Source organism: Bombyx mandarina, chromosome 21 (genome assembly GCF_030267445.1).
Source record: "Bombyx mandarina strain Sakado chromosome 21, ASM3026744v2".
NCBI classification, from domain to species: domain Eukaryota; kingdom Metazoa; phylum Arthropoda; class Insecta; order Lepidoptera; family Bombycidae; genus Bombyx; species Bombyx mandarina.
In genome coordinates this window covers 12,172,106-12,182,640 of record NC_143227.1, presented here as the reverse complement: position 1 = coordinate 12,182,640, position 10,535 = coordinate 12,172,106, and positions in this window count along the sequence as shown.

The window sequence follows — 10,535 nt, the reverse complement described above, 5'->3', positions numbered from 1 at the left end:
TCGGAAACGGCTCCAACGATTTTCATAAAATTTACTATACAGGGGATTTCGGGGGCGATAAATTGATCTAGCTACGATTTATTTTCAGAAAATGTTGTTTTATTCGTGTTTTCATTAATCAACTCTTCCCGACCGCTATTGGCGAATAATAATACAATTTTTCTTAATTGAGGGCAACTAACCGCTTTAAGGACACAACAAGATGGCGTTATCAAAAAAAAACATCCAGTGAATATTAGGTAGGCAGCGGCTTGGCTCTGCCCCTGGCATTGCTGAAGTCTATGGGCGACGGTAACCACTCACCATCAGGTGGGCCGTATGCTCGTCTGCCTACAAGGGCAATAAAAAAAAAATATAAAAAAAAAATAATGTTCTCATGAAGATTACTGCTTCTTCAAAATTAGAGGAAGGATTTTTTGTTATTACTTTATTATTATTACGAAGAATCAATGGTATTATGTAAAATGTTGGGTTCCCAAGGCGGTCTATGCAAATTAAGTACCTAGTTGTTAAAACTGTTTACTGTGCAAATGTAGTTTTCCATAAATTAACATAATATCATTTTCAGCTTCTAAGAGTCATAAAGCTAATTAAACTTACTTTTGCCGTTTATTTATTATATTACATTATTTCTATTGTTTTGAAGGCTCTTTCGTGGTAACAGATGTGCCCACTGAGTTTCTCGCCGGATCTTCTCAGTGGGTCGCATTTCCGATCCGGTGCGAAGCACTGCTCTTGCTAGGGTCAGTTTAAGCATCGCTCCGGTTTGAACCCCGTGAGCACACCTACTAGTTAAGCTAAAATGGTCTCTCAAGACCATCAGCTTAGGTAGGAAACAAAAAGAAGGTAACAGATGGAGTGGACAGAAATATTACATTGATAATTTCATAATAATAATTTAACGAATAAGAATCATTCGTGAAAGTAATTTGAATTATGTTTTTTTTTGTTTTATGTTAAATTAGTTTTTGTGTTAATTATAACATTTGATAACAAACTTCCATGTTCGGGCATAGCTTATGTTAATATGTTAAATATTGTTGTTATAAAATATTATGACAGTTGAAAGTTTATCTCGGCGGGAATTTCTTATCTGTGCTTCGAGAGCTACGACAGATATCTATATATTAATACGTGAAGCAAAAACTTTGTATCCCTTTTTACGAAAATTACGCGGACGGAGGAGTATGAAATTTTCCACACTTATGGATAATATAGAGAAGAAGTGCACAAAGCTAACATTTTTTTTAAATAATGCATAAAAGATACATTAAATCAATAAAGAAAACATTACACACACTACGTACCATGTATTTGACGCACACACGCATGCATACAATTTATTCTCAAACTTTTGTTCTTGACGTCTGTTGTGAAATTAAAAATAGATTAAATATTGTTGGTCTTTATTAATATTTTTTTATAGAGTAGCCTTGGCGAAATTTGTGATTATAGAAGTATAAAATACAATCATAATAGTGTACAAACATACAATTCCAATTAATTATAGTCGAATTTCGACTACTGCGGGACCTCTAGTTCATATAAATCATCAAAATGTGACACAGTCAACAAAAATATAGCATATCTCGTACACTTGCGATCAATCGTAGCGTCATAATGTGCAATTTGCGAATGTGCAAGTTATCCGTGACCCAATGTAATGAAGACTTCATCCTCGTGTGATATTGTGACGGTTGTGATAAAATTAATCTCCGATAAACACTTAATTAAGTTACGCTTAATTAAGTGGTCTATGAGCTCATTCACCTATAATAATAAAACCTAATTTTAGGAAGTATGTTAGTAATTACTAACATACTTCCTAAGCCCTAAGTTTATTTGTTAAGCATATGTATACTTAGAGTAGGTGTGTGTATGAGTAATGCGATGAATAGACCAAATCAAGACTACTTACATGGCTTAAAAAGAGTGCAGCAGAATGTTCTCGAGCAAGGATAGATGGCGGGGAAAAAGTTAGCATATGTGACGTGTGAAGAGGCCATGCTGCAGAACAAGGACTTATACAGCACTTTGATGTATCGCTGCCATAAATTACGAGGCTCATCTGAAGAAGAGCGGCGTTATATCGCGCTCTCCGTCATAATGTTACTCCGGTAAGAGAAACGCCATCTATCACCGAATAGTCGAACGAATATCGAAGGACCTAGTAGCATCTAGAACGCACGAGAAGTACGTCATCTATTGTCAGATAGCAGAAACACAACACTAGAGATGTGTTGAATATTCTCGATAATTCTAGGGATGTGATATCGACTATAAAAGCGTTGCAGGGATGGCACGCATTCAGTCAGTAATCGGAACTACTCTTTTTTTATTGCTTAGATGGGTGGATGACCTCACAGCCCACCTGGTGTTAAGTGGTTACTGGAGCACTTTTGCTTGATGCTTTTCCCCGCATCGACCGTCCTTTAGTTACATACGGTGGCAATGAACATTGTGTGTTACCTCGGTAAGACTCGGCAAGCGATAAGCTCTTACTTGTTCACATTGGCGAACACGTTATTACGCAAATGAGGAAAACTATAAAGGAAATCGTGTGTAAACACGAAAATTGAAAGATTTTCCCCGATTCCTTCAAGGAAGTTATTAAGTTTCGTTGTGAGGTTACATCGATTGTGTTAGGCAGAAAAAAAAATTGTGTAGCACACAATACTAGTCAGTAGTTAGTTTAGCTTAGTTTTAGGTTAGTTAGTAATGTGGCGGTAGCCATCATATAACACAAGATATTTGACAGATGCCTGAATCTCGCTTATTCAGGCACATTTTCAAGATAAGCTCGCATTTATTTATTTATTAAGCTTCATGTAAAATTTACATTGGCGGACTTAATGCCTAAAGCATTCTCTACCAGTCAACTAAAGGTGGTGCAGAGTAAATAGTAGTAGGCGCAATGAAATTTATATTAAATTACAAATACATATATAAAAAATGTACATAACATATATATACGCAAACACATATACATACATACACACATACATCCATATAACATTTTATACAGTATTAAAAGGAATATATTAATAAATTCACTTATAATAATAATCACTAATCACTAATGACAGATAACTTCTTCTTAACATATATTAGATCCGAACAACAAAATTCGAACCGTCGGTCTGCCGAGTAATATCAGCCGCTTGTTGGAAGATATTCCCTTCGTTGTTAAAACCTCCCAATGTAGAAAGAAAAGCGAGGCCGAAGATGGGAGAAGAAAAGAAGATCGTGGAGTGAGAAGATAGAGCAACTGAGGGGGGCTGCCACCGAGCTTAATTATTATATTTGTCTATATATCGATATTTCTGCCGCGATACACGTGTATACACCCGCTAGCAAATCCAACCCTGCCCCATCGAGTAGGGAAATTCATGCTCAGAGGCAGAGGGGTTCGCCCTGAGTCCAGTTCGGTGCCCTCGTAAGGGTGCACGACGACCCGTGATGTACATACCTACATACATATATGTGTTAAACATATTATATCATCGCCTATAATCACAGTATTTGTTACTAAGCAATTTTATTAGGTTGACCTGTGTGCGTTTGTAACTTTAAAAAATAAAGTTATTTTTTTAATGTCCGATTTATAAAACAAAAAAAAAACATTTTAAATATCAAAAACAATTAATTTTATTACTTAATTTCATTTTATAATTTATATCAGGGTCCCCGGGATAAAATAATAATTAATACTACCATTAAACTTTTTTTTTTATTGTTTTTTTTTTATTAGATAAAAGCTTTACAAACCTTCTTTATTGTTTTAATTTGTTGTACTACGATTGTTTTAAAAAAGCGCCAACAGCTATTAAAATCTAATTCCTATCAAACAAAATCTAATACAACGTCAACTTTAACAATAAGTTTCTATTTTAGGACGACTGAATCATCAGAGCACGAGATTCTATACTGATTTGGATTAATTTGTTTAATTCATTAACCAATACACAAGCATTGTTTATGATGTATCATGAATTCAATTCTAAATATATATCTCATTTATGTATCTATGCATTTGACATGGCACGTTTATGCTTAGCGTGTTTGATCGGTAGTGAGCTTTTGTATTTTAGTTTAGTATTATAGTATTTTTTTAAACCCGTCACTATAGTACGAGTATTAATATCTAGAATGGTGGCTAAAAATATCTCAGTCTTATTTGTCAAATCGCAAAACTATAGTTGAAAACTATTGCTCTACTATAAATAATATTATCAAGTATCCTATGATACAACTTCTTACCTATTAGGCCACAGAAACCATAAATATTCTAACAAGAAGACAATTTGGATATTGGTCTCTTTGATCTAGCTACTATATTTTTCTTTCAAACAATTTAAGCAATGTTTTCAAACTGTCCGTTAAATAGATTTTAGTGTGTCTTAACTCTGCTTAACATTATCACTAACGCCAGTAACAGCGACTGATAATCTTGGGGAGCGAGTTAACCGTCTCCTGCATTGTATAGCGGGCTCCTACACTGTTTTAGTTTATTCAGGCGTGCGCATGGCCCACAATCTTACGCTATTGTTCTATTTTACGTTGGCGATTGCAGTATGCTGGTACTTTATTCACTGCTGCCCAATCTCCGGGGAATACTTTGATAGCCTTTTATCACAAACATGTGAAGAGTTTGGGTGGTACAATTATTAGGTGCCTATAGTATAAAAATAGTACAGGGTGTTCCAATTTTGATATGTAAGAAACGAAATCATCAGGTGTTTATGTAGAAATAGAATGGATGGATGAATGATAGATATGGAGCATATTGAGTGAGAGAGATAGGAGAATGTCGTGTTAGAAGACAAGAGAGACGGTGAATGAATGCTAGACACATAGTTTTAATTTAAGCCAGAGCAGGAATGAGGGTAGTGTAGGTAACTCTGAAGTCGAAAGACTTGTATATTTTATTTACTTGTAATGTAAATGAGTAACAAAACCGAATAGAGGATCCCACATTTATTTATAAGTATATTTAAAGAGAAGAATATGTCTTTAAAATGAAAACAAAATCAGCCCAACAACCACCACTGGTACGCTTGCAGGACCATAATCGTCTCATGACATATTCTATCACTCATTCGCACATTTGCAGCTGATTGTACCCGATAACTTCACGAATTCCATGAGGTCCTGAATCGATTGTGGACCATTAGTATAGACTTTATCTTTTTCGAAGCCCCAAACAAAAAAGTCTAAAGATGCTAAGTCAGAAGTTTGCGATGAAATAACAATACAGGAAATGTCATATAAATCGCTTTAATCTGTGGGCGGTTTGACATAGGAAATTGTAAATTCCAGATTCAAATCACACTAAAAACCTTAGCCGCAACAATTCTGGAAAAGGCCACTTTTTGTTTCCATATTCCTTTATACATTGCGATATTCTCCTGAAATCCTATTTCGTTATAAGCTCACTTTGATTTCTAGAACAATTTCCTACGACTATTCGTTCACAAAGAGAGCGTTCGCGTCTGATTCGGACCAGTTATCCGTTGGTCCCATAAAACCGATATTTGCCGCTCAATAAAATACGTATCGTCTTATTACAATTTATTATTGGTAATGATCAGTTGTGTTTCCAGAAAGTCTTCGTTTCGTTCCGTTTGTTAAGGAAAACCGGGATGAGACCGCGGTTTTGTCTGTGTAGTTTCTCTATTTTGTTCTTCCTCAAACAAAATATATAGCTCAGGGTATTTTGTAGCTATATTTATCAGAAAAGGGGCCACAGTGTTGTCTAAGTATTGTAACAGTTCACTGCGAATGTTAACCGCTATTTAAATGTAGGCGAATTGTAAGTCGCCACTTGCAAATGCCATAGTACTATATTTTTCGCGAAACCCTCATTGGTTGGGAGGGTGAGACTTCGACTTAGGGTCTCGAGGTGAGTGGCTGCAATTGTGATGTCCACCTTGTAAATAATAGCACTGGACTGACGAAATTGTATCGACAGATTCTTCTACACTAATGGCGAAATCTGAGGAAGCAAGCGCTAAGCCTTCGTAATGAAAGTAGACGTAAGTAGCTAGAAGTACTACTGGTATGATTTGCACGGGTACCAATACCAATCATATTCCAGCCGCAAAGCAATTTCAGTTTGAAGTAACTCTACATAGCTACTATAAATATAATACTACTGAAAGTTTTACTTTATGCTTCATGACGGTCCAAGAAGGTGACAGCGTCCAGTCTTTTTGTTTTTTTATTGCATAGACTAGTGGGCAAGCTCACAGCGCACCTAGTGTTAAGTGGTTATCGGAGCCCATAGACATCTACAGCGTAAATGCCGCCACCCATCTTGAGATATGGTTTCTAAGGTGTCAGTACAATTCCAACGGCTGACCCTCCCTTCAAATTGAAACGTACTACTGCTTCACGGCAAAAAATTTTACTGGTGGTAGGACCTCTTGTGAGTCCGCGCAGGTAGGTACCACCACCCTGCCTATTTCTGCCGTGAAGCAGTAATGCGTTTCGGTTTGAAGGGTAGGGCAGCCGTTGTAACTATACTTGAGATCATAGAACTTATATCTCAAGGTGGGTGGCGCATTTACGTTTTAGATGTCTATGGGCTCCAGTAACGACTTCGCACATAGGAAGGGTGGTGGTACCTACCCGTGCGGACTCACAAGAGCTCCTACCACCAGTCATCCAGTAAAATAAAATGTATTGCACCTAACATTTCGACCTTTCTTTTATATACGGACCTAGTAGAAGATCTTCAGTTCCGCCTCATTATATTTTTATTAGTTTGCTTCTTTTATTTGAGTTTTGAATTTTTCATGGATCGTATTTCTATCTTATTCCAGAGGGGTTCATTGAAATTAACAATTGTTGCTGTGTTATCTCGTATAAATGTGAAGGTAATTGTTTGAGTGAACGTTTAGAGATGCTTCATTAAGTAATGTAGGGAAGAATAAAATTTTAAGTAAGGATGGAAGGTGTGCCGCTTTTTTTCCCTGCCTAAGCTGATGGTCTTGAGATACCGTTTCAGCGTAACCTTAACAAGTAGATGAGATCACGGGGCTCAAACCTGACGACGTTGCTAGCATTAACCCCAGCAAGAGCAGTGTTTCACAGAATTTACCACCGGACCAGAAACGCGATCCACTGAGAAGATCCGGCGAGAAACTCAGTGGGCTGTGTCTGTGGGTTAATTTACTCCCTGAGCCCTTCATTGCAAGCGACGGCGTCCCACTAGTGTGCGCGAGTGCGTACCACTGGCCCCTCTATACAGTGAGGCTATCTTGCGTTCCCATTAAGAGAAATTTGCAGACAACATATTGACAACTGTCATTAGTGACGTATGTCATATTTTGAGTGCTATGGCGTGTTCTTCTTCAAGCGAAGCACAAGGTGTCGCCTATATGGTAGCGACGCTGATATGATCTGGTTTACTATATAATAAACACCTCCAAACACGAACCAAATGTTACATTAATTATTACATCGTAATTCGGTATTGAGATATTAATTACGTCCTTACGGTTACAATACGTTTGAGCCGACACACGGCTCAGTTAACCGCGACAAACGGTTATTGTTATTGATATATGCGATCTATAATATAGCGCGTGTGGAGGACCTATTCCCGATAATTGAGAGTCGAACTCGCACAACCTAAGCCTGCACCGATCGGCACAATCTTACCTACTTCTGCCGCAAAGTAGTATTATGCTGCGGATTGAACAATGATAAGAACATTACTGACACTGACGCTAATTTTGAATGAACAAATACGCAAAATACTGGTGGTAGGACCTCTTGTGAGTCCGCACGGGTAGGTATCACCACCCAGCCTCTTTCTGCCGTGAAGCTGTAATGCGTTTCGGCTTTAAGGGTGGGGCAGCCGTTGTAACTATACTTGAGACCTTAGAACTTATATCTCAAGGTGGGTGGCGCATTTAGGTCGTAGGTGTCTATGGGCTCCAGTAACCTCTAAACACCAGGTGGGCTGTGAGCTCGTGCACTCATCTAAGCAAAAAAAAAAGAGACGCTGATACAAAAGCGTTATCACATAAAAAAATCAAATCAATAAAATAAAATTAATAATAAATCAGTCATTGACCCTCAACGATTAACTTCAGACTGTTATTTACGATTTGATAACATTTTATTGCGGAAATACATTCCATCGTAAGAGCAAAAACTCGAAGACGTAATTTAGCTGAAATAATTCGCCTAAAGTGTTCTACGCAATATGTAAGGGAAAAGGTATCCTTACGATGTGATAAAGCCAATTGCTCGTTAAATTAAACAAGTTTCCGTCTAATACAGGGGTTCCCAAACTTATTTTGTCTACTGCCCACTTTGAGAATAAATTATAAATTATTTTTTAGCGCCCCCATTTTTTCGCCTACTATAAACCATTATAGCGAGAGCTCAGTCGGTGTCTAAGAGTCCTCCTAGATGAAATTACAAATCGCCTCCCAAGCCTCTAGACAACGCCTCATTTTTTTTCTCATTCTCTTATCGCCCCCCTTTAGGCCTGCAACGCCCAAAAGGAGGCGTTATCACCCACTTTGGGAAAGGCTGGTCTAATACAATACTGTATGAGGACTGTTGAGGATTCTTATTCGGCTAAATGGTCTGTGCAAGGCGCAATGGAGTCTGAAGTAAGCTGAAACCATTCTTCACTTAGTAATTAAAGCACACGTACTTGTTGTTTAAGTAAATTTATATTTGTGAACCGGGTTAATATTACGAAAGCAAAATATACAGTTCGCCGTTCTCAGGTCGTAGACATAATTAAGATTATGGTTTAAGCTCACGTTTTCTGTTGCTATAACATAAAATCCGATGTTTTGAACATTTTTGTGGTCACGTGCGACTAAGGTATAATTTTCCGAAATTTTCATATAGCATATGTAGTAAGTACCGTTTATTTTTTGTAGCGAAGCAGTTTTGCGTTCTAGCTTGAAGGGGAAGCTGTGTACACGCTACGATGTAATATCTTACTTAGGACTAAATGGGCTGAAAGCTTGTCCACACATTTAGACGAATAAAAACGCGCAGTGTACCAAGAAGGTAGCTGACAGCTGAACAATACAATCTCTCAATCGACCCCGTGATTCAATTTATTGTTAGTTGTATTACATTGCGTAAATATATTATAAATCTGATGTAAATATCTATATATTAATACGTGAAGCAAAAACTTTGTATCCCTTTTTACGAAAATTGCGCGGACGGAGGAGTATGAAATTTTCCACACTTATAGAGAATATAGAGTAGAAGTGCACAATGCTAATATTTTTTTAAAATAATGCATAAAAGATACATTAAATCAATAAAGAAAACATTACACACACTACATACCATGTATTTGACGCACACACGCATGCATACTACTTATTGTCAAACTTTTGTTCTTGACGTCTGTTGTCAAATTGAGATTAAATATTGTTTGTCTTTGTTAATATTTTTATAGTGTAGTCTTGGCGAAATTTGTGATTATAGAAGTATCAAATACAATCATAATAGTGTACAAAATTACAATAAACAATAGAAAATACATTTTAATAAATTTGAATTAAAAATAGTGTAAGAAAAAATGATTTTATTGTAAAAAAAAAGCGTGGGGTGCATGGTATCAGTAGTTATAAAAATTTTATGAACAGATATGAGTAGAAGGGTTAGTTTGATAATATCCTGAAAAGCACCCCACGCTTTTTTACAATAAAATCATTTTTTCTTACACTATTTTTAATTAAAATTTATTAAAATTTATTTTCTATGTTTTAGTTGGATTTTTATAAAAGCATATTTTGTTAGTTTTTTTAACTATTTTTTTTTCATGATAGCGTCATGTCATCTAGTGCGATATGGCGCTAATGATAAAAAACGCTAAATTTAAAATTGCAGTTTCTATCAACTTATTATTGAATAGATGTACCCGCCCGCTTCACTGGGCATTCAAAATTAACATTATTATTTATTGTCATTATTATAATTAATTTATAAAAGAAATTACTTCCCCTTCCCGTCTTAAATCAAGCGAAGCGGGCGGGTACAGCTAGTTTCATTATAAAGCCATATAATAGATACAATTGTGAATAAAATTACTATGCTTACTTTGTATCGTTAAACTTTGAATTAGCTGTACCTGTCATATTTTATCGATAAAATTACAAATATTTCCTAACACTATAGTCGTCGACTACGATATTTTGATATTGATATCGATGTTTTGTTTTTTTCAATCTCCTTCATTTATTTGCCCGACGTTAGAACGTCAGCGTGTTCTACGTACAATTTTGAAAATCGAACCCCGAATGGCGGCAAACTGACCGAGCACGTTAACGAACCTCTTTGTTACACCTGTTCTCCATGAAGGTATGAAACGTAGACATTCTTTTTTAAAAGAAAATTAGTAGTACATTTTTCTTTTATTTTTATCTTGTTTTATTGTTTTCTTTTTTTTATTCTTTTATTTTATTTCTTTTATTTTATTCTTTTCTTTTATTTGTTTTACACGTTACTGTAATTACAAAATGAAAATGTAGCAAAGACAGCGATTT